Genomic DNA, 26,837 nt, shown 5'->3' with positions numbered 1-26,837 from the left:
AATAGAGAAAAATATATTCTTAATATGTAAGAATAATAATATGTACTTATTAATTGCTGATTGACCAAAAAATATATACATACCATTTTGAAAAGCTATGCCAATCAGCTCTTTCAACATTATTATTCTTTCTAAATACTTGGCTTTATAAATATAGTTGACTAAGCTTTCAGCTATAATAATTCATATATTTCAAAAATTCCAATATTACAATATCTTAATTATTTCCATGAAATTAAATTTCATTGAATATGTATATAGGGTTTTTTAGATACCTTAATAAATTTAATAGGATAGGCTCTGACCTTTATAAAAGTAACATTTTAGTGATAAAACATTTTCAGTTTTCTTTCATATATGTTAAACAATAGATTTTGTCCCTAGATATTTTTAGAACTATATATTTTTGCAAGAATTTGCGATTTTCACCTCTTTGCTCTTTCTGTGATTTTTCATGTTCCCAAAATATGAGGGAATCCATGTTTTCACATTATCCCATTGTGACATAATTGTATTTATTAAAGATACTTATAAACATGATTCTGATTGTGGTTGAATACAAAGTAGTTTAAGTAATTACAGTTTCTGCTTCCAGAAATATAGATAATAAAGAGGAAAACATTTATATGAATACATGTATGAAAAATTATGGTAAGATACTTCAAACTATCTTAAGAGATAAAACTAGAATAAGAACCTACACTAGTAATAAATATTTGCATTACAGTTTTCCAAAGGTAGACTGAGCCTCCCGAAGAGAAATAAATTCTTGAACACTGGGAGTGTTCCAGCAGATACATTTGCTTTAAGTTCATGTATTTTGAGAGAAAGAGAAAGAGAGAGAAAATGTGAGTGGGGGAAGGGCAGAGAGAGAGAGAGAGAGAGTCCCAAGCAGGCTTCATGCTGACAGCCAAGAGCCCCATGCAGGGCTCAAACCCACAAACCACAAGATGATGACTTCAGCTGAAAGCAAGAGTTGGATGTTTAACCAGCTGTGCCGCCCAGGCTCCCCCCAGCAGATGATGTTAGCGCCAACTAATGGATTTGGTACAAGAGCTCACTTATCACTAAGGGTGGTTCTACATGACCTGTAAGATTGCTTGAACTCTTAAATTTAGTGATTCTATATAAAAACTTGTACCTTTCTTCTTTTGAAATTGTAAAACATATCCTCTTCATATAAGAAAAATATTAATTCACATCTCCATACTAGAAAGATATCCTTTGGCAGATGAGCAGTTTTTAGGTAACTATAATGGCATTTAATGAAGGGGAAGGTGAGGAAGTATAGAAATTAATAAGATAACACTGAGCTGGGAATTGTAAAAATTAAGTAAAAATAAAGGTATAAGGGAATTATAATATCTGAATACGTGGTGTCACCTTAAAAATATACCAGAATTTTTAAATGTAGACACGTCATTTACTCCTCATAGGAACCTATAACAAAGTATGATTATCCCTATTTCATAATAAGAGCATGAAACTAAACCCAGAAAGGGATTAATAGTTTATATAGCTAGTAAATACTAACACCAAAATTGAGCCCCCGTCATTAAGACAACATAGGATGTGTGTTTTTTTTAATTGATTGAACTATAATTTGCACACCATAAATTTCACCCTTTTTAAGTGTAAAATTCAGTGGTTTTTAGAATATTTACAAAGTTGTGCAACTGTCACCACTGTATAATTCCAGAATAGTTTCATCACCCCCAAAATAAAACTCTATATCCATTATGAGTCACTCTCATACTGACATGTGCCATCTTGCAAGTGCAGGTAGCATACTTTACAGGGGAACAGTAAGGAGACTATGTATAGAATGTAATGAGTGAAGTTGGGAGTGGAAAGTGATAAACTTAGAGACATATCAGTGGGTAAGATCTTGTACAATTCCAAAAACTGATTTTATGCCAAATGAGAGGCAAAGCTGTTCTAAGATTTTGAGCAGATTTGTGACATTATCTGACTTATGTGTGAAAGGATTATTTGGGCTACTGCATGGAAAAGAGACAATAGAAGGACAAAGGCAAAATGGAGACCCAGGAGAAAGTATGGTGATTTGTATCCAAAGGTCTAGCGGTGGAGGGGATGAGAAGTAATCAGACATATTTTGAACACAAGTCCAAGAGATTGTGCTGATTGATTATGAGACATAGATAGAGGAATCAAGGATAAATCCAGAATTTGGGGCCTAGACTAGAAGAATAGTGTTTTGATGTTTTCATTTACTGATTAAGGAAGACTGTAGGAGAAGCAGGTTGAAAGGTAGAAATTAATTTTAACATATGGATTTAGAGATTGTTAGTTGATCATAATGAATACATTATATTGTTTTATACATAATATCTTTTATGCTATTATGTTTTGTAGTTATTACCAGTATAATAGAAAGATTATTATTTATTTTAGATTCATTGTATAGTTAGCAAACTTGTTTGATTTATGTTTTTAATAGATTTTATTTTTTAGACAGTTTTAGGTTTATAGCCAAATTGAGCAGTAAGTTCAGAGATTTCTCACGTGCTCCCTGCTCCCACACATCCATAGTCTCCCCATTATCAACATCCCCCACAGAGAGGTACATTTGTTACAACTGATAAACCTACCTTGACAATTGTTATCACTCAAAGTCCATAGTTTATATTAGGGTTCATTCTTCGCCTTGTACACTCTATGGGTTTAAACAAAAGTATGATGGCATGTATGCATCATTATGGTGTACAGAATAGTTCCACTGCCCTAAAAAATACACTGTGTTCCACCTATTCCTCCTGCCCTCTCTCTCAAACACTAGGAACACACATCTTTTTACTGTTTCCATAGTTTTTCCTTCTCCAGAATGTCATAGGGTTAGAATCATACGGTATGTAGTCTTTTCAGATTGATTTCTTTCACTCGGTAATATGCATTTAAGTTTCCTCTGTGTCTTTTCATGTCTTGATAGCTCATTTTTTTAGTGCTGAATAATGGTTCATTTTCTGGAGTATCAGTTTTTTAACTATTCACCTCCTGAATAACATCTTAGTTCTTCTAAGTTTTAGCAAGTATACACAAAGCTTCATGAACATCCATGAGCAATTTTTGTGTGGACAAAATTTTCAACTCCTTTGAGTAAATAAGTATTTTGGAATTGATTCTTTTTTTTAAATCTAATAGATTGTGGATTCTCTTGGATGCTTATGAAGCTGATGTAATCATACTTTCTAGTTACTACTTTTATTAATACATCTTTGATTTTTTTTTTGTTTTATTGCATTGAACAAGACCTATAGTATGAAGTAAGTTAGAAGTTAGAAGAGTGGGTAGATTTTTTAATACTTGAATTTAATAAAAATTCTTCTAATTTCACCATTAAGTTTGATGTTTTTGATAACTACTGTATTTGGGTGATGAATTTCCCCTCTTTTTCTATATGGAAAAGTTTCCCTTTCTTTTTCTCACAGTAGAGTAATTACCATGAATGAGTGTTGAATTTGATCAGATGTTTATTCTACTGGTGAGGATTGACTAGGATCATCTATTTTCCTCCTTTAAGGTAATAATGTATAACATTATTAAAATTTATGATAATTGCATTCCTGAGATAGACTCTAGCAGGTCACTACAAAAAAAAGAAATACTGACTATTTTGATTTGCTAATATTGAATTTTAAGTGAGATAAATTTATAATTTTCAGTCCGTCCTTGTTAGTCTTTAATATTAAGATTATATTTCTCCCTCCTTCTTTCTACTGTCCAATCAGTTTGTATGAAAGGGATTTTATTTCTTACAGATGCAGTAAAACTTGTCTATAAAACCATCTGAGCCCGTTGTCTTTTAATTAGGGAGTATTTGATTGTTCATTCTTCTTAAGTCAATTTTTATATGAGTTTATGGGTTTCTTAAAATTGCCCATCTAAAATACCATACTTATTTTATCAGAATCCTTTTTTAAAGTATCTATTTTGTCTGATTTTTATATTTATATAATTCTTTTTTCAAAATATTTTAATTTTTTTTACATTTTATCTGAAATTTTGTCCCCTTTTTCCATCCTATTGTTTATTTGAAGCCCTCTTGGTTCAGATTTAAATGTTTAATACAATAGAAAGTAGATGCAAAAAAATAATGTATGCATGCACTATAAAAACATATTCACTAAATTTAGGATAATCACAATTCAGATTTATATACTATATATCAATGTCAGAATCTAAACAGATAAAAAATGGCTTTTTTAAAAAGAATAGAATTTATTGTCAAATTGGCTTACATAGAACACCCAGTGCTCATCCCAACAGGGCCTTTTAAAATCAAAATACAAACTGCCCTCTGACTAGTAGAATGGAAACTTGAAAATAACTATAGGAAGAAAACTCTAGTTAACATTAACTTATACATGCATCTATCATATTTATTTCCTGAAGTAGACCCCTAGAAAAAGCATGAGCTTTGCTGTTAAATGGACTTGGTTTTAAATTTCACCCTGCTCCTTTGGTTTTATAATCTTTTAATTTTTATAATTGCTCTAATCTCCTATTTGTAAAAGTGAGCATAATTATAATAATTCCTACCTTGCAGAATTGTTTTAAGAATGGTATGTGCAGAGTGCCTAGTTCAGTCTCTAATATATAATAAGCACTCAACACTTTAACAATTAATATTGCATGTTTTAATACTTAAGGATTAAATGTTTAAACTTTGAAAACTTACCCAAGAATTTTATGACAACCTTCTATATCTGAATAATATGTACAAAAGAGATGTTCTGGTATTTTATTTCTGCTCAGCATTGCTAGCTAGCTTTATTACTATCACTTTACATTTAGAAGTCACTACAAACAGTAAGGGCAGGAGTAAGGGAAAGGGAGGCTGGCTCTCCAAAGAAGGAATCATTCTGGCATTTTTACCTCAGTAATTTTAGTTTAAGATTTCATTCTGACCTTTACTTCTTAGTTTTAATACTATTTTGATCTGGAAACCACTAAAGAATTGCCAAAAGAATTATTTCATCTAGTGCCAATGTCTTTCCCATCAACTTTTCTTTAAATAGCTAAAATTCTACTTCACAATTCTGACCACAGCTTACTAATTTAAAAAAATACATAGCTAGATAAATTTATGTGTAAATCTCTTTCAATATATATAAGTATATAGATTTGTATAAAGATATGTATATATGTATGTGTGTGTGTAACTGATGAATAGAATGAAATGAATTTTTTAAACAATGTAGTTTGAAATTCCTACTTATAATAAGTAAATGAACTAGTAGGTTGAAAATAGGTGGATTTTGACATTTATCATGTTGAAAATTAAACTATAGAGGAATTGGGATGGGGAGAGAAGAATGGGAGAGGAATGGAAAAATTACACACTCAAGGGAACATTTAAGGTTGGAAAAAATATATTCTCAGCATTAAATTAATAATTTTGTATATTGGGGGAAAATTTTTGTGATACAAGCTATGAAAGTTCATCTTGACATTATTTTCCCTGCGAGTAGAGGAATAATATATGTATAGTGTTTCTCAATGTGTAACAAAAGTTGTGTCTCCCACCACCGAAGTTTAAGATATATGAATAATTTATGGATTGTCAATACCTTTTACCAATCTTTTCTTCCTATCCTTTCACCAATCTACATTTTAAGTGTAGATATTTAAGATAAATGTGTAAACATTAATTGGGAGTGAGCATTATAACTTAGTGCTTTGACCATAAGATTTGGGGAAGGTGGGAAATTCTTACAATTCCTCAACTGAGATATTTCACCATGCCTTATCACCACCATTGAACTGTTGATGAATTTATTTAAAAACAAAAAAACCAAACTGCTGCTGACTCAATCTTAATATTAGCTTTAGAAAGCAATAGGATTATATGTGTGATTTTTAGTTCCTCAAATTTATAGTCACACTAGAGAAAAACTATATTGGAGGCATTAGATCTCTTGAATCCAATGAAACTATTGTGAATGTGAGTGTTTTTTCAAAGGCCATCTTTAGAATTAAATTTGTTGTTTTCTGTTTGGTTATATATGCTTTTTTGTCAGATTTAGATTATTTTTGATAGTACATAGGATCACCACAGTGAAAGCTACTACACTGTACTTTTGCTACTGTCTTCCATTGTCACTTTGAGATTCAAAATATCATAGAATCAGTTAGCAGCTTTTGCAAAATAGATCCAAGTCCTTCAATTCTTAAGTCTTCGTATTGCTACTACCTACATGTGATAAAAAGACACTGCTATTGCTGTATCTGTATAATACTTGTTGGACAGATTGGTTTTTGTTTTTTGAGAGACAGAAAGAGGGAGAGTGCACATGCATGAGTGAGGGAGGGGTGAGGAGAGAGGGAAATAGAGAATCTTAAGCAATCTTAATCTTAATGATGCTCAGGGCCCCAACCCATTACCATGAGATCATGACCATAGCCCAAATCAAGAGTTGGACACTCAATTGACTTAGCCGCCCAGGCACCCACAGATGTTATTTTTAAGATATGGTTGGGGGCGCCTGGGTGGCGCAGTCGGTTAAGCGTCCGACTTCAGCCAGGTCACGATCTCGCGGTCCGTGAGTTCGAGCCCCGCGTCGGGCTCTGGGCTGATGGCTCAGAGCCTGGAGCCTGTTTCCGATTCTGTGTCTCCCTCTCTCTCTGCCCCTCCCCCGTTCATGCTCTGTCTCTCTCTGTCCCAAAAATAAATAAACGTTGAAAAAAAAAAATTTAAAAAAAAAAAAAAGATATGGTTATACATATGTACTCAAATAAACCTGTTCAAGTGATCATAATGCTTTCACCAAAAAAAAAAAAAAAAAAAAAAAAAAAAACAAAAACATTTTAGGCTACAAGTAAATTTCGGTAAATTTTAAGAATTGCAAATAATACAGACAACATTCTTCAAATCATTAGTCAGTCAAATTGGAAAGTAAGAGAAATAAAAGTAAAAACTTCTTACTACTTGGAAATTAAAAATAAAGGAGCAGGGGTGCCTGGGTGGCTCAGTCGGTTAAGCATCCAACTCTTGGTTTCAGCTCAGGTCATGATCTCATGGTTTCATGAATTTGAGCCCCGTGTTGGGCTCCTTGCTGACAGTGCAGAGTCTGCTTGAGATTCTCTGTCTCCCTCTCTCTCTGCCCTTCCCCAACTCTTGCTGTCTCTGTCTCTCTCAAAATAAATAAACTTTTAAAAAATAAGATAAAAATACATAAAAATAAACAAGCCAAAAAAATTAAACAACTTTTTATTCTTCTGATAAGGAAAAATTCCATGAAAGTTCTAGAGTATCTAGAAAATAATATGAAAACTGTACATATCAGAACCTATGGGATACAGCTAAAGTGGATATTTTTCTCAACACATTCATAATGCCTACATATATTAGATATTTATTGATCATCCTTATCAACTCATTTTATTTCAGTGAGCCTTTGAAAGATATACTTACTTATGTAAATAAGTAAAGGAGATCAAGAATTCCTTTTTTATCACCATGAGCAGTTTCAACACCACCCTAATAAAAGGTGTATGGAAAATAAAAATAATATTTTATATTTACCTAATTTTGTTTTACTTATTCTTTCTAATGCATACTGAACTTTGGTAAAGAGTCCATTCACTGGAATTGGTCACATTAATTCTGCTAACAAGAGAATTTGCAACACTGTGGAGTTCTACTACTAATATTCTGGTGTATTAGGTATGTAGGGACCAAGATTTCACAATAATACACAACTTGTAACTTTATGAATATTAAATTCTTAGGAGTTAAAAGAAGCTGGGTAGTTGTAATTATTCACATAAAATAAAGGAATTCTTAAGTACACAGACCTGAAATTATATTTTAAGAACTTAATGTAGCTATTCTAATCATACATCCAACCATCTTTTACCTTGAATACACCTTTCTGGAATTCTACAGTCTAAGACTACCAGAAATCCTTCCTCCTTGTTAATGATACTATCATATTATATGTGCAAGTCATATTTAATTTTTATTACATTTTATTACATTTTATATTGACTTTTGCCCTTTGAAAAATATGTTGTACTCTGTCATAAATATCATATGGGAAAATATATAACTTCATATTTATAAAATAAGGCTATATAAGTTGCTGAAGGAGGAGAGAAGATCAAAAGAAATGGCAAAGCCAGAAAGACATATCCTTGAACTCTATGAACTTCAGTTAATTTTATTAGTTCTCTATTTTAACTAATTTTGAGCCCTTGTACTGAGAAGAATGGTGTTAGTGGAAATTCTTAGTCTTTGTCAAGGAATGTCTTAGTTAGTTCAGAGGACAATAATTACATCAGCAAGATTTCTGAAGTCTGTATGTTAAAAAGAGAATCTTTATATAAGTAGTTTCCTAAGCAGAGCTGATCATCAGAGATTTTTTTTTTAATCTCTCTCTAAACTAAGTCAGGTTTTTATTTCTGTTAGTCAAAGAGAGAACTCCTCCAAGTTAGATAGAACTAATGAGAACTTGTTTCTAAAGTTAAGGAAGTGAATAACTGACATCAGAGTCGGATACTTCATCAAGGACTATTTAGGATAAAATTACATAAAGGCGTATCTATTACCCATCATACTAAAGAAAGTGAAGCTTAATGGATAAAGGCTTACTATTATTTGTTATTTCTTAGTGTTTAATAGTACAGCTGATTGTTTTCTTCACATGTAATCTTCTGTTTATCATTTATAATAGTCATTACATTTTAATCCACTTACCATAATTAGGACATTACCAGATTATTCAGTTATCATTCAATTCATTATTTATACCTGAGAGATGAATTAAAATTCCTGGGCAAATTCTTAAATTTTTGGTGATAAATGTCCTTACATCCTTAAAAAAGGAATAAGTGATTGCAAGATTATCACATTATTGTCTCAATTACATGCAGATCTAAAGACAGAGAATATTACCATTCTACAATAGTTTTTTATTTACATGGCTAAATTATTCCATTATGTGCGCACGTGCACGCGCACACACACACACACACACACACACACACACCCTATATGACACCTGTCTTGTATACACTTTCTCCACTCTTTCTCCATGCACTGCTTTCTCCATCTTCCTGGCAGATATCACAAGTTATTTTTTTCAGGCCTGATCTCATTTGATCTCTTAAGAACCTTCAGGACAGTTGACTCTTCTCATTTTTCAAACATTATTTTTCCTGAGTTTTTTTTACACCCAATCTCCTTTTTTCTCTGTCTCCTCCACTCATTATCCTTCACTGTCTCCACCTGTCCTTTTATGTCATTAAATATGGTATTCCTTGGGATTCTGTATAAATATGGTATTATTCCTCAGTGTTCTGGGTCGTCCTCCTTCTGTTCTCTCACAAGAAAGATATTACACAGTCTTCTATACTTGCAGTGTATAGTTACCATGGCTTCCAGTTATTACCTCCAGCTCCAGCTTCTCTTGTTAGCTCTAGAAGACTCTTATATCCAATGCCTACTCAACACTCCACTTGGATGTTTCACAAGCAACCTCTAATTGAACATGTCCAAAACCTAATTTATTTTTCCCCTTGAAAACCTCCAGCATTCTCTGTATCAGTAACCACCATTTTCATTCCCCTACTTGTTCAAGTCAGTATCTAGATTCATACTTGACTCCTGCCTTTCATTCCAAATGCAGTCAAAAAGCCCTATTCATAAATACTATTAACTTCACTCTCTCATGACATCACTTTAATCAAGCTTGCCATCTTTCCTAACAGTAATTTCCTGAATCCATTTTTGTTCCTCTCTCTTCTTTAAACTTCAACTAGCCTAATCTTTATCATCATCGTCATCATCGTCATCATCATCATCATCATCATTTTGCTTAAAGCAACAGTAATTCATCATTTCACACTTCTGGAGGCTAAACATCCAAAATCAAGATGTTGGCAGATCCATTCAGTCTCTTATGGCTAAAGGGGAGAATCCTTTGTCTCTTCTAGCTTCTGGTGTTTGCCAATACTCCTTAGTGCTCCTTGGCTTGTAAATATCATTCCAGTCACATGGCCATCTCCCTGTATGTCTTCACATCAACTTCCCTCTGTGAATGTCTATCTGTGTATCCAAATTTTTCATTTCCCTTTTTAGAAAGACACCAGCCATATTGGATTCTGGCCTACCCTCCACATAATCTTTTTTAACCAAAATTCTTATGAAGACTCCTCTCATTATTATGATAAAATTCAGATTTCTTAACATTATCTACAAGACCCTGCATGATCTTATAAGAACCTTGCCTACCTTACCAAATTCCTCCATCATTATCTTTTCCTCATATTTTTCTATACTTTAGATTTTTTTCAATTTTTGGAATACCCCATACATATTTCTACCTTAAGTTATCTATATCTGCCTTCATTTCCTTTATTAGAACAAATCCTGAAGAGTAAGATCTGTGTCTTAGTCATGTTTGTGTCTTCATTGCTTAGCATAATGCTTGATGCATTATAACTTATTAATAAATAAAATAATAACATACTTTCTTCTCTAATAATTTATGAATACATTAAATTATGAATACGTTATGAATACATTCATATGTACATTATGTACATATGAATACATAATGAAAGAGCCATTTTTCTCTTTGAGCCCCCAGCGCCTAATTCAGTGCCTGAGGAATAGTATGTTCTCAACATATGTGTATTTAGTTGAATTAATGACCACAAATAAGGTTATAACAGTTAACTTTCAGTTGAAAAAAGCACTCTCCTGCTTAGTCACAGCTCCTTATTTATCAGGCATACTATTTAATTTTCCTTCATAGAATGCATTGTATTTACAATTACATATTTATATATTATATGTTTATCTCTTGTTTTCCACTGTATCTCTAATGCCTATCATACCTGGCATATCAATAAATAGTACCTTATAATATTTTTTAGTGAATTAACACAAAATTAATTCAAATTAACCAGTGTTTTATTCTGTTTCCTATAAGACAACGTATCTGAAGAATGGTCTTCAAAGTCTCTTATAATACTTAATAAAAATGCATATTTGAGACTCCACAAACATCCCATATCTGCTAAATCAAATCTCTGAAGGTTAGCTCCTGGAATTTAGGTTTTAAAGTCTTCAGGTGATTCTTAACATGACACATACATACAGTGTTCTCATGACTTTGCAGGTAAACATAAATGTGCATTCATAATGGGAAAAAAACAAATGATAAAACAGTCATAATTATGGTTATGGTGTTATTTTTTGTATTGATTCTTTGTGTGTTTTTATACCAATTTACTTGTGTTCTTGTTGTTTATGTCTAACCTCGTTTGTCAAGTTGACTTACCTTTCATGAACCAAAGCCACAACCTATTTTCACTACTCAGCAATCAGCCTACTCAGTATCGGAACTTTTTTTGTCTTTACTGCTTAAAAATCTCTCTCTGGCCCCTCACACCTTCTTGTTCTGCTTTTTGAAAGCAGTTCCTTATCAGACCTACAACAATGGAATTTCAAAGGCCATTCATGTGGAAATAAATTAGAGTAAGAAATGTATCCAGAACTCAAAAAGTTAGCAGGGGCTTATGTTCCCTGCTAACACTTTGTGGTATTTACCCACTTGAAATCAGTAAAATTAAACCCTAGTAAATCAATTCAGAAAATACATCATGATCGAAGTAATAATTACAGGGTATTAACATAGGAGTACTGTCTGAGCATAAACACAGAAACACGGTTGTCTTACAACATGAAAACCATCAGGAGTTGAAAATGACAAAATGTTATCCCTCTGAAAACTGAAAAATAGGGACAGTTTTTCAAGAGAAGAAATGTAAAGAAACGAGAGAAAGGTTGGAAGGGATAAAAGAAAAGTCAGGATCAAAGATAATGATTTTTAAAAATATATATAATTTTACTTTTCATTTTTTCTTCTTCATTTTAACAGACTTTTGACTATGTTTTACTCATTCAGCAAACATTTATTGAGCATCTAGTGCATTCCAAGCATTCGATGATTTAATTTGTTAAGGGCTTTGCAGTTACAGAGAGGTTTTCACAGTCCTCATTTTATAAGTGTTTACCACATCTTTTCAAAATAGCTTACTAATTGAGGAAAGGTGGCTGAGAACACATCTTCAGTTCAGATGAAGGCAAAGAAGATCAGGAACACCCCAGCCTTGCCCCCATTACAAGCATGCTGTTCATTTTCCTGTCTCAAATGTTATTTAAAATGAGCTTAAGTCCAGAGTAGCAAGATTATTATCATTTTATGTAAACTTCCTTTCCCACAGTATATCAGTTCCAAGTTTTAGGTGTAATTTAATTCAGCACACCAGAAAACTATTTTGGTAGATGGAAATAATATATCAGGAAGAGTTAAAAACATGATTGTTTGGAATGGTAAGCTGACTCAAATTCTCAAATCCTTTGTGGAATGAAACAGAATAAATAAATAAATGTAACAAAATAACTCAAGCATAATTCTTTATTTCCAAGTCAAGAAACTATAAATCAACGATGTTTATCATAGTTTTTTCTCGGTGACCCTTCATATTTTTTTCATTAAAAAAAATCTAATCGTTTCACTGCAGCTGTCTGAAGCTTGAAACATTCACATGTTACATGTCTTGTCACTATTTTTAAACATTTACTACTATCCTTTTTTTGGTAAAGTTATCCTGGGAAATCAAAATTCATCATTACATAGTAAAGGTGTTTGTTTCCTCTGAGTTATAGAAATGCCTGGGTTTTCTAATCTTAAGTCATCAAATTAATAAATGCCATTTTTCTGAATGTGGAGATTTCAGTATGCACAAACCTGTTCTGAATGCTTACCATACACAGCCGTGCCCTATAAACACAGCAGGTGAAAACAAGAACAGAAAAAATTTTCCAGAGCCAGATAAAAATCATACAATGACTGAATGAGCACTAAGAAATTTCTAGAGTGTACTGTGTTAAGAAATAAGGAAGATTGGGGGCAAGGGCAGAGGAGAAGGGTCTTGAGAAGGAAAAAAGAGATATTTAGAAGTTGTAGGTAGGAAAAGTGTTGGGGGTAGAGTTATTGATGGGAAACACAAAAGAAGAAAATAAATATGAATTATTGTCATCTTTGATGAAAATAACAATTGTCATGATATAGAGTAGAGTATCCTACTTAGGATTGGCCCAAGCTCGCAGCTGATCTGATCTGAGACAATGGCACTTCCGTACAGACATCAGGATGATGCTTTGACATAGTATTAGCATATCCATATTGCAGTTGCTAGGAAGGTTATGCTGGTTACAGTATTTATTCCTTTGCAGCCCGATTTAATTCAGTAGTGATTTGAGACAGCTCCTGTAGAAATGTTTTTCCACCAGTAAGTCTATATAGAATATATTTTCTTCATGAAGAGTGATGGGCACAGATAGCCCAATTCCAACTTGCTAATGAATAACTAGGGTCTTGCACTGAGATCTTCCTTCTGCATCCTCAAAGTTCAGGGGTGTCATTTCATGTATCAATGACATTCCATGGCATTTAAAGAGAAATGGATTCTGGCACAGTTCTGTTGAAAGGCTAGCAACAACAGACACAGTTGTTATATACAGGATTCAGTGAGTCTAATCATTTTCACAATCCCAGAGTATAAATGCCCTTGTTTTTTCCAGCTTTTCTTCCAGGATATCCTATAAAATACGCAAAATAAATAAATAGGCCATGTTACAAGTAAATTTACTACTAAAAGTTCAGTTTGATGACCTGATTTATATAGAAGCTAACACAGAGTTTAACAATGTAAGGTGCATAATGAAAAAAGGGAAGGCCGCTTTTATCTACAGCATTTTCACATCTGCTAGAGAATCATTGCTAAAGGTTCATTCTTTCTTCATTCCCCCCAAAGCCAAAATGAGCAACTAAAAACCCTTGTTAAGCCGGTATTATTCCAGAAAACATGTAACTGAATTATCGATTATTGTTTAGAAATCCTACAGAAATTAAATAAAATAAACACTTGGCAAAGAGTACATAACTAGAGTCCTGACAGACTTGATTTAATAGATTTTAAACTTTTATGTTTATCAAATAGATATTTGAATTAAGTTTAGTAACATGTTTATTTACTTAAATAAACTAAATAGTTCCAACTAGCCCCCCACCTTATGGTAAAATGGATTCTCACATGTATTTATGTCTATTTCTGAATCCTTTTTTCAATTATATTCAACTCATTCTGGTTATTTATTTTCCAGTACCAAGAGGTTATTAAAATTATAATTATATCACACATTCGCCACTGTTTCTACATGAATAGTAGAATTGGCTTGGTTTTTTCCTCCCTCTCCTAAAAAAAATCATATCTGTATTGTGATTGAATTAAATCTACAAATAAGTATGAAAAATTGACATATGATACTGAGTTTTATTTTTTCCAAAAACAAGGTATATCTTCCTATCTTCTTTTTAAGGTCCTCGGTGGCATTTTAAAGTTTTCTTGCATATTTTTTGATAGAATTATCTATTATAATTGTGATATTTGATTTTACAAACCATTTGATTTTGTAAATAGTTTTGCATAGCAATTAAGAATACAGGCTCATGTTTTTGAATCCCACCTATGCCATACCAGCTGTGTGACCTATGTCCTTATTGACCATAAAATAGAGATGATAATATTATATAGAATTATTGAGAGGATTAAATGAGTTAATATATGTACTACACTGCTGTACATAGTAAGCACCTATAAATTTTCATTATCATCATTTATTTGACATATTAATGTTCTCTCGTAATAGTTTTCAGTGGAGTCAGATTTTCCAGTTATATATCATCTGAAAATTATGATAATTTTGCCTTCCTCCCAATTTTATACATCTTATATCTTTCTATTAATTACTTCATCTAATTCTCCAGAGCAGTGTTGAGTAACAGTGATAATAGTGGATATTTTTATCTTACATCTAGATTTAATGGCAGTGTTTTCTAATATTTCACTATGTTTTATCTTGAGAAGTAAATTTCATCATGTATGAAAGTATGCGTTCTGACTTCTTAAATATATTGTCAAATGTCTTTCAACATGTTCTGATATTCATAGGAAGCAAAGATAGGCAATGACTATTGACTCCTGAACTTTGTCTTTTTATTATATTTCAGCTTTTAGAGCCCACTTTAAGTCTAGGGTCTGTTCTAATTTCTACTTATGTAGAAAGTATCAGTCCTATCAGACACTGCCAAACCTTTAGTTTAAACGAGAGTTAGCTCACCATTAGATGATTTACTGTAAGAAGTCATGGAATGAGAAGTCCTAAGATTTTGAGAGAAAATAAGAAAAAAAGAAATTGACTAGATTTGAAGAGCAGTGAAACATTACTAAAAATTTACTAGCCAAAGCTAAAAAAAATAAATTTTAGTTAAATATAAAATACCAAGAAAGTATTTGTATCTTGTTTGACTAGAAAGGAACAATAAATAATTTTAAATTACCTTTCCTTAGAGACTAGTGTCAACTTGTGTATTTGTATGTCCACTTGTCATTTGTTGGTTAAATCTTGATTCTATATGGTATTCTTACCATTTGTAGCATTAGCATCATTTTAGTTAAAGTAGCCTCATGTGTTTTAATGATAAACTTATCATTTGGCTTTGCAATAGAATATTCATTTTTCTATTAAAAATACTTTAAAACACATTCACATGTATGTCAATGTGGCCAGAAATGCCAAAGAAAAAAAAATTAACAGGGTATATAATTGTTGAAATATATCTGTACATTGATAGTCATTATAGTTTTTTAAAATTTACTTCACCACAAGATATATTGCCTACAACTCCTTTTATTGAATGTTTTCCTTTTCTTAGTTAACTTTTTAGCTGAACATCATGTTATTTAAGCCAAAAGGAGGCTATGAAGACTTTTTTAATTGAACAACTTTAAAATAGACTATATCTAGAATAAATATTGCAGTAATTAATTGCATTATTGCTGGTAATTTTAGTTAGTTGTAATTGCTGTTACATTTACCAGACTTTTGTTATATTTATATGGACATTTTCTACATCAAATAATTTATTAGACTTTCTTATAAAAATTCTGCTTATTTATGCCCAATTTGTGTTTCAGAATCTAGGGTCTAGAACTCTAGTCAGATCTTAAATGAATTGAAAAAAATTAGTTTACCCCTGAAATGCTTTTATCTTCAATCAGAAAACATGAAAAAAAATGGGCTCTAGCCAATTTGACATTATGGAAAGGATCCATTCAGATTTATCAATTCATATTCCATCATAAGTAATGTATTATAAACCTAAAGTCTGTCTCCATGATCCCTGGCTTTAGGTTGGTTGTGACATGTATGTAAACTTCCTGATGTCATTAAAATCAGAATCTCTTCATTTATGTGAAAAAGTTTGAAATACAGCTAAGTACATTATGGGCATTGATATTCATATATATATATATATATATATATATATATATATATATATTCTCATAAGAATTGTCTGGGATGGTTTGTAGTATTAAATAGTTTGAGATTAGAGACAATTGAGTATCCTTCCTTCATCATAAGATTTTTAAGTCCTCTGTTTCACAGGGGAAACTTTGAATTTCCCTTCCCTTGGGACATCTCAATTACATTAAGGTAAAAATGGTTGGCTGATGCATGATATTAGCTGAACATTCCACCAGATATTAATCATGATAAGAACAGTTAATACCACAAGCACTTTGGAGAGCTCATTTACCTTGTCCTTGGCATGGCAATACGGATAAGAGAGGCAGATCTCCAGACTTTCTTCCACAGGGATTTACTGAAGCTCCAGCCAGAGAATGTTTGGGTCATTTATTTGACATCCTTTGGTTGGTGAGAGGAATGATGGGTGAATTTCCCAAGTCACAGGAACACTGAGCAAAAATAGCAGTGTTAATCACTTCAGTGTATAAGGAAAGGGTAAGAGTGAGAAAGAAGGGTAATGAAGTCAGCAGTCCAGTTCAAATGAAGGCTACCTTGAAATCAGAGTTTGAGATGAAAATACCTATTGACTCACCTAAAATACTGTGACCTTCTAGTCACCAGCTGGCTCTACTCCCTGAATTTCTGCTACCACTGAAAGCTGACTTTAATATCTTATGTAGAATAGTAGCTTTATCAGTTCCAGACAGAAGGTGTCACAAGTTCCCCCTTTAGTTCAGCTGAGTGGAGCCACTCTCATGTTTAACTTTTATCCTGTTTACCTCAGCCTAGGAAATTCACCAGGTTCTGGTTTTATTTTGAAAATTATATCCAGAAGCTTTTAGAAACTTATAAGCAATAGCACGAGCACCACCTTCCCTCACACATTGCCACATTACCTTGTTTTTGCCCTATAAACCACTGATACCAGAATTCTTCTGTTACTGTAACTTCCATTTCTTCTGCCCTCACTTCAACCAATGTGAACTATGAAATATTTCCCATATTTCCTGTGAAATGCATAAATTCCTACTGATCTAAGTTAACATAAGCATGTGTTGCTATATGAACAATGCTTTACCAACCCTCACAACTAGAATCATTCCTGAATCTCTTTAAGTAGAAACTGCTCTGGTGTCATTAAGTATTACTTACAGTATTACTTTTGTTCCAGGAAGTAAGCAAGAGTTTTGGGACGTATTGCCAGTTGAAAATCTATCAGAAATAAGATCGGAGAATTCTAGAGCTAAAAGAAACATAAGACATCTACTCTGGTCCCTTTATTTTATACATAAGAAAATTGAGGGCCAGAGAGGTGAAATATCTGCAAAATAATATTGTATATTAGAGGGAAAATTTTGCTCTCTTTACAGAAATTTAGCTTCTACACAATTTTTCAGGAGCACATCTTGGAAAATTTTAGCATAAAATCCCTAATCACTGAAAAAAATATCTCCATTCTTCTTTGTGTTTCATATTCATATACATTATCTCTCTTTTATTTGAGGGAGAAAAATGTTCTGTCTAGTATGAGAGCTATATTATGCAGCTTCCAGAGCATGACAGTTTTATTTCAAACTCCATTTCAGATGCTGTATTTCTGTATCTTAGAAAGTCACCTCTCCCTTTTCTCTCTAAAAACATGAGGGAGAAATGAAAACACCAGAATGCTACAGAAACAATGTATGATTTTAAATATATGGATAAAAATATCTTTGTCAATTGATAAGGTGTTTGAAGGTAATTTTTCTTTGTTAAATTCCTTGGAGAATGATAGTTAATGTCTGTCTGTGGCATTTGTAAAAGTCTGTCCCTTTTCATACATGAGTTTAAAATATCTAATCCTAAGAAAGCAAGCAGTCTATTTGTTGTAGATACACCAAATAATGAGAATTGATGGGTATTACCCTTAAAAAAAATCTCAACTTTATATGTTTCCAAGCCTTATTAATAGTTTGTATGATTTAATTTTAATTTCTCAGCAGTGTATAGATGTGCCTACCAAAACTAGGCATTTTTTCCTGCCATGTTTTTTTTTCCTTTTTCTTCAAATTGTTTATCTTTTCTCATGACTTAAACTGTAATTTTTATGCTGATAACTCCAAAAGTATGACTCTAGCCATGACTTCTCTCAAATACCAGTGTCTGTCTCTAACTGCATTCTCAGCCCTTCATCTTATAGACCCTCCGCAACCTCAATTTCACAAATCCAAATCTGAACTTTTCTTACCCTTATTTATTGCTTGCCACTGTTACCATCATTTCCCCTAACCACCGTGTGCAAAACTTCAGACCCATCATTTACTCATCCCTGTCCTTTTTCTTCCATATATTTTCTTACAGTGCTTTTCATATATCTTCTTTTCTTCCTTTACCCTTTCATTAATATACCCAATTTTACTGAATAGCCACTGAATTCTAGGCTCTCGGCTAAGCAGTGGAAGTGTAAAAACAAATAAGTCTTGGTCCTGCTTTCAAGGAGCTCATGGCATATTGGAAGAGACCATTATCAGTATGGGGTAGGGACTGTAAACCTGATAAATTCAGGCTAGATACTTGTGAACTCAACTTGTGAACTAAATTTGAAAATTCTTTCAAAATGAGTGTAGCATCCCGACTGAAATTTCTGCCCCATTCATACCAGGCTGAATTGAAGAAAAAAGTGGATTTTAAATGAGACAGGCTTTATTCAGCATATCTCCAGGACATAGAACCAAAACCTTAGAGAAGTAGAATCAAAACACCTTTCCACTGTGTGTGACAAAATTGCCTTATACACAATATGCATGAAAACCCCCAGTTCTTTACTTGGCCACCTCCTGTTTATCCTTTTATTCTCAACCCAAATGTTACATTTTCAAGGAAGTGTTCCCAATTGTCCACTTTCTCCTGGACAAATGAGCCATTTCTTCTGTCTCCTTACAGAAACCAAGTTTCAGCAAATTCAGGAATGAATGGGAAGGAAAAAGTAGAGATGAAAAGGAGATAAAGGGATAGTAGCTAGACAAGGATTCACCCCTGGGAGAGTAATTTTATTATTTATTATTTGTTGTTTTAATGTATCTTTCACTGTGGATTGGAAGAAAATTGGATGTATTTGTAGACTAAGAAAAAGTAGTGGAAAGGGAAAGACTGAAGGAAAAAAAAAGAATAGTGAAGAAAACAAAACTCTCAGTTTACAATGTCATCGTGTAATCTAGATCATAAAATTCACTTTCTACCAAGACTCTTCCTATCATTTTTCCCATCTCTATTTCATCCTTCAATACAAAGCCAAATTAGTCTTCCTGAGATCTTGTTGTTAACATGTGACACATTCCTCCAAAAATCCTACAGCACTTATCTCCTCATTATTATATCCTCAAGCTTCTTCATCTTTCAGAGCCCTCATCATCTGTCCCTTACCTACCTAATCAATGGTTTCCCTCTAATTGCCAGAGTGGATGCTCAGCTCAGTAAGACTAGTCTGTTCATCGTCTATTGAGTATAAGTTCTGCAAGAACAAGTATCTTTGTTTTGTTCATTAATGTATCCCAAGCACAATGCATGGTACCTAGTAGGTGCTCAGTAATTATGGAACATTTCCTTGTTCATTCACATTTCAGAACTCTTACAGTTATGCACTTATTCACACTCTTCTTTCTCTCTTCTACTTATCTAAACCCTGATTTTTCCTAACTCAAGTCCTACTTACTCCACCTATATTTTGCTAACTACTCCTGCCCATATTGTGTTTCTTCCTTTCTCTGAATTCTCATACTATGTACCTGTGATTTCATACATGGAATCTTATAAGAGACATAGTGTAATAATGTGTTTAAGAGCTCAAACTCCAGAGCCAGGCTGATCCAATTTGAATTCTGTCTGTTATTTACTGATTACGTATTACTTACTGATTATTTGACTTATCTGTGCCCCAATTTCCTCATATATAAAATGAACAAAATAATAAAACCTATCTCATAGGATTGTTGCAAGACTTAAATGAGTTCATGTATGTCAAGTGTTTATCACAGTGACTAACACATAGTAAGCACCATATAAATGTTTCCTGTCATTGTATAGTTTTACTGCTTCATTTATGTCAGTCTTGCCTTTCCAGCCAAACTATAGGCTCTCTGAGGTGGAAATGATACTTTATCTCTCTCAAGATGGCCAGAACAGGCTAGTTAAATATTTGTTAATTGATGATTTATTCAAAATTAGACAATAACAAGACTACTTTACCATGAAATTTAAGCTGCTTCATTTGGGATCCAATTTTTAATAACAACTTATTTTATATAAAGATCTACAGTCCAACAAATATTTTTATATCTTTTATACTGATTGATTCTTACAGTATATTTGTGAAGTAAATAAGGCAAGTGTGATTCTTACTATACAGCTTAAGAATTAAGGTCAGGAAAGATGTCTACTACCCTTCCTCTTAGCACTGCCATGTTTCCCTACTTCTTGCCTGCTCAGAGAGGCCAGATTAATAAGTCTTCCGTGTAAGCAGACCTTCTTCTATAAAACAGAATGTCAGCCACCTCTTCTCGCAGGTCTGCCCAAATCTTAACAAATGATTGTCATCGGCACTTGCCCTCGTTTGCTTTGTGAGGGGGTGGGTTTGAATGTCCAGAAACACCCACCCCACTACCCTGTGGGTTGGGAAGGGAAGTGCATCTGATCTTAAACACTGCGCTCTCCACAAAGTTGAGTCCTCCCCAAACTAAATCTCCTTGTATAGGCTGGGAGGAAAGGGGTTGCTGGGGTGATAGTTTGAAATCGTAAAGTCACTTTCTGTTCCTCTTCAGTTAGCCCTAGGGGAAGTGGTGGTGGCTTTTGTTGCTGGCTTCTGTTATTTGATAGCATTTTAGAGCCTCTTTGTTTCAAAAAAGGGACAACATCACTCCGTATCCTGTTATACATTCATGCAATTTATCAAATATCTTAGCACCTTTGCTGGGCAGTGCCCTATTATACTTGCTATGGGAGATAAAAAAAGAAATATGATAAATTTAAGCTATTGAGGTACTTGGCTCTGTGTTGTCATCAGCATGTTCATATCGATCCAGTCTCTCTCCTAGAAACATTATATGTCACTTGGGGAAAAAGAAAAAAAAATTTGAGTAGACTTTTGCTTTTACAAGTTGTCCTCAAGAAAAAGTATATTTTTATTGTGTTGAAATATGAATTATTAAATAACATGGTTAACTTGTGATGTTCCTTGCCTCATAAGTATACTCTTCCTACTTTGATTCATATTTCCACCTTTCTTTTAGAAGATTATTTTAGTGTTCCAGTTACTATTCCAATTCCAATTGTTCAGATTTAATAGTCTTTTCAAAGAATTTTTTTGCTCAACATTCAGATTGATCCCTCTATAGGAAATATACAATGTATGTCACTTTCTATGCTGTCTTATTTTAAGTTCTTGAATCACAAAGTAGACATTTAATAAATGTTACTTGGCTTTCAAAGTGAACAGACTCTAGATTGACTCAAAGAACTGGGACTGTAGCCAGTCTAAGGTCATCCTGTCCCTGACAAAAACTCTTAAAAGCTTCAAGAAACTATCAACTGTATCACATATCCCCTGAGAGCAGCACTACTGGCCTCATTTGTTACCCAGGTACAGTAAGTAGCTTTTGGAATACTTACTTTCCAAATGGCCTTAGAGAAGCTAATTTTTTTTAATGTTTATTTGTTTTTGAGAGAGAGAGAGAGAATGTGATCAGAGTAGGGACAGAGAGAAAGGGAGACAGAGGATCTGAAGTGAGCTCTGTGCTGACAGCAGACAGCCTGATGCGAGGCTTGAACTCAAAACCTCTGAGATCATGACCTGGGCTGAAATCAGATGCTTAACTGACTGAGCCACACAGGTGCCCTGAGAGGCTAATTTTTCATATTAAGATTTTCTCTTTCTCTCACCTTCCCCCTAAACACACACACACACACACACACACACACACACACACACACACGCACACAGCATTATAAATGAAAACTGCTTCCTTCTATAAGAGTTATTTTTATTATTAATCTTCTAATATACATTATAAGTATGATCACATATGGACTTGTTTCTGAATATAGAATCAAAATAAATTATTCTGAAAGGAAACAAAATTGTTACTAGGAAAAATATCAGCCTTTTAGGCAGCAGTCTGTTAAATAATTTGCACTATCTTATGTTAAACTAGGAAATATATTGTAATTATTTAGTGATAATGTAATTTACATTTATGTTGGTACATATTTGGAAAAGCATATTATATAATTCTTCCACGTGGCCAATAGACCCTTCTCTCAAAATTCTTCATACATTTGATGAAGAATTAGATAAACATTAGTTTATTCAAATATCTACTCATACAAAAGCCAGAGTAGTCCTTAACCAATGAAATATTCTGGTGAAACACAAACACTTTTTATCTAATTGTCTATATTAATTTTTGCATGTCTCCTTTCCAAATTGAATGCATGAAAGCCTGTCCTACTTGCTGATCTCTTTGTTATCATTTTTTAAAAATTTTATCTGATTTTAAGAGTAATAGTGACTTTATTGTTTTTCTTTAACATCTCTACATGTTCTTCACTGCCAGATCTGATTACCTATAATGGGAATATAGCCATAAGTTCTCATTTATAAGCCTTTTTACAATGCTATAAATATTTGATAAGAATTGCTTTCAGACAGTTTATATTCATAGTTATAAAGAATTTAAGAAAGTTATATAATAATGCTGTATTAAAACAAATCTCATTTTTCTAAATTTAAAAATTTTAAGTATCTCATACTTAATAAAACTTAATCACAGAAGAGCATTAAGAGAAAAAGTAAAATGAGTTTCACTAACTCACAGATAACCACTTTTACAGTGTCTCCCAAACTGGTGTCATTGTGAACTTACCATTTTTAGGGCCTTTTTCCCTTGGTAATCTATCCTGAAAATTTCCTCTATGAACAATTTTTCTAAAACATGATTTTAATGGATGAATGGTATTTTTTTTATTTGTTTAACATTTATTTATTTTAGACAGAGAGAGAGAGAGAGAGAGAGAGAGAGAGAGAGAGCGAGCACGAGTGGGGGAGGGGCAGAGGGAGAAGGAGACACAGAATCCAAAGCAGGCTCCAGGCTCTGAGCTGTCAGCACAGAGCCCAACGCCCGGCTTGAACTCACAAACCATGAGATCATGACCTTATGTTGCTTAATTTAATTTTTACAATAACCTCGAGGAGATGTTGTAATCTTGAGAGGAACAGTGACCTTTGGTCAACAGACATAGCCAGGCCAAGGTAAATTCTCAAGTAGGGAATCAGAGGAATAAATATCCTGACCTCACTGTCCTGTCGTTTGTACTCACTTAAAAGCCGGAGGAGCTGGGTCCGTCTTGATGTAGTCCAAATGGGTTACTTACCAGAGCAGACAGCAAAGTAGAAACCAGTGGGTAGTGAATCTGGAGGGGCAAACAGAAGATATCCAGAACACTTACCTACTTTTTGCACTTCTGATTGTGAATCCATTTTTGTATTTCTGAAATTAGTGAGGTAAATTTTTTTGTTATTACCTATTTATATTTCTTTTGTCAATATATGTATATATCTCTGCTCCTTTTTCAAATAAGCAGATTTTTGTTCTTATTGATTTATTTATTTAAAATAGCTCTTTGTATATTAAAGACATATTAATTTTTTTACATATATCATCCTTCTTTAAGAGCTCAGCCTTTGCTATATGCTTATAACTATTTTTCATCATCAATACTTTTCTCATCCTATTGTGATTCCACTTCATACATAATTATTTATTCCACCTATTAGTCATTTTGCTATATAGTATAAGATAAAAACATAACTGTATTTTCATCCAGTTAGTAAGTTATGCCAACACTGTGTTGTAAATAATACATCCTTGCCCCAGTGATTGACATGGCATCCTGTTCTTTTAGCAAATACTTACGCGTATTTGAGCCTATTCCTGTTACCGTATTATGTCCTGTTAATCTTTTGGTCTATTCTGGTGCAACACCATACTATTAATTTTGTACAGTTTTAATACATAACAATGTATTTTATTATTTTTCAACATTTTCTTGACATTCTCACCTATTTGGTCTGTCAAATAAATTTTAGAATTACATTTCAAAATTGGAAAAAAAAAGATCCTATTTAGGAGTTTGATAAAATTGTCATATATTAATACATTGCTCTGAAGAAAAATAAAGGTCTTATAATATTGACTGTTTCTTTCCAGATAGCATCTTATATCTGCCAGTTTTTTCAAATGCCCACCACAAAACTTTTATTTTCTTTAAATGTAATCTACTTATTTCTAAATGTTTTATTTTGGAGCAATATTTTGATATTGCGAATGAAAACTTTTGCTCATTATGTTTTCTGACTCACTTCTGCTGCCATATAATGATTTCATGGTATGTATATTGTAACTAAACCCTCACCAAACTCTTACCAATTTTATTAGAGTTTCCTTTAATTCTGAATTTCTAAGAAGACTATTGTATCACCTAAAAATAAAAATAATTTATTTCTTCTTTTCCAATATTTGTACCCCTTATTTATTTTTCTTAGTGTCTCAATAGCAACTTCTATATAAATATAGCCTGGTAGCTATATTTTAATAAGTCTGCCTCTGTGGTTCATCATTAAGTAGAATGTCAAATATTTACAATGAAGAACATCTTTCATCACCTAATTAACATTCTTTCTAATACATATTTACCATGAGTTTCTTTTTTTCAAAAGTTGAGAATAAATGCTGAGTTTTATCACATATGGCTTTATGTCAATTATAGTGATGTTACATACTTTATGTCCTTTGACTAATTAAAGGTGATGGATTATTTTAAAAATTGTCCTAAGGTTGAACCATTCTTACTGGAATATGCCCCTAGTTGGTTGTATAGTATGTCATTCTTTCAAGTTGGTAACTGCGTTCAGTTTTATAGTTTTGAGATTTTAAAAAAAAGCTTTATTCATAAGAAGTATTGTATGTGTGTGTGTGTACATTTAGTGCTATCTTTGTCAGATTTAAGTATTAGTTCAAGGTAGCTTCATAAAATGCCCTTGGGCACTTCAGTGTTTCCTTTGCCTTGGAACAGTTATTATATGGATTCCTTTTGAGAATGAGACAGAATTGTTTGAGGAAAAAATGTGTTTGGCACATTTTTCCCCACTTTATAGATGAAACAACTGGGCAGAGAGGTTATATATCACACCCAAAGTCATATACCGATAAGTAAGATGACCAAGATTTGAATCCAGATAGTCTGACTCCAAAGTCTGTGGTCTCCTCCCTGTAGACAGGGATTAATTCATAAAGGGCTTTCTATGCTATGCTGAGGAATTCTGACTTCATTCTATCAATGGTTAGAAGTCATTGAGGTGTTTTTAATTATAAAAGTTATATGATCAGATTTTTATTTTTAACTCAAATCATATTTGGAAGATGGATTAAAAGGAATGATTGTAGGTGAACAGGAAGCAGAGAAAAGGGGAGAGAGAGAAAAAGAGAGGCAAACAACATCCATAGTCCATGTAAGAGATGATGAAGCCTTGAGATAGGGCAGTGAATCAGGGAACATATTCAAGAGGCTTTTTGGTGGAACTTGGGGATATGTTAGATGGGAATGAGGAATAAGGAAAAACAAAGTGTCTATGATTATTTCCAGATTTCTCTGTTGATAACCAGGTTAAAGTTAGTGCCAGGATCCATGACAGGAAATATGGGAAAAGTGTTCTAGATACTAGCCCTGTATTCTCAGAATTAAAATGCCTTTATAATTAAGAGCCCTTACATATAAAACATAAGTGTATACAGCTATACTTTTATGGTTCCTGGTTACATACTCAACATAAAGATATACAGACATACTCTCATTAAAAGTCTACCATTTCAGACTCTCAGGTATCATCACAGAGTCATTTGCCCAGTAGTTTAATGTACACAGCAAAATGCCTGTCTTGTAACCAGGTTTAGGTTTTTCCTTGCTTGGTTAGGATTATCACTAGTATGTCCAGCTAGTCATTTCAGACCATTCTACTGAAAGATGATTTTTTTTTTCAGTAACATTGCTAAATAAATGGAGTCCACCTGCATTCGAAAGTGATCATGGTCTGTGTCCTGCTCATTGATATAGTTCAGGGAGAGGAGTTGCTGAAAGCACTTCCCCATGTGTGGAGGGTCCACTCCTGTCCCTTCCAAACTCTGGAGCTTTCCCGCACTTCTCCCCACTAGCTTTCAGGTGCCTCCTGGCACCTGCTATCTTACCACACGCTCTCTGTGCCTGACTCAGTGTGGTGTCTGTGCATCTCTAAAAAGGGAGAACGAGAGTGGGTCCTGCCTCAGTGAATGACTGAGTTGGTGTGGAGCCACAGCTGTGCTCTTCTGACACTGGTCTCTAATTTTGGCAGCCCTGTATCCTA

At 33.2% G+C, this 26,837-nt stretch overlaps 1 protein-coding gene and 1 non-coding gene across 4 annotated transcripts in view; both read left to right on the top strand.

Annotated features, from left to right (window-relative positions):
- Positions 1 to 26,837, top strand: part of TBCK (TBC1 domain containing kinase) — a 218,959-nt gene that overhangs the window by 150,896 nt on the left and 41,226 nt on the right. The window lies entirely within an intron of this gene.
- LOC124521452 (small nucleolar RNA SNORA71) lies at positions 26,504 to 26,635 on the top strand. The gene has a single exon (XR_006964534.1). It is a non-coding gene; the product is annotated as a small nucleolar RNA SNORA71 (small nucleolar RNA).

Source organism: Lynx rufus, unplaced genomic scaffold, assembly GCF_022079265.1.
Source record: "Lynx rufus isolate CCGP_SWC_20201006 ecotype Redwood Valley unplaced genomic scaffold, mLynRuf1.p SCAF_3, whole genome shotgun sequence".
In the NCBI taxonomy this organism is placed as follows: Eukaryota; Metazoa; Chordata; class Mammalia; order Carnivora; family Felidae; genus Lynx; species Lynx rufus.
The sequence above is the reverse complement of the archived record's forward strand: the minus strand, read 5'-3'. Positions and strand labels throughout refer to the sequence as shown.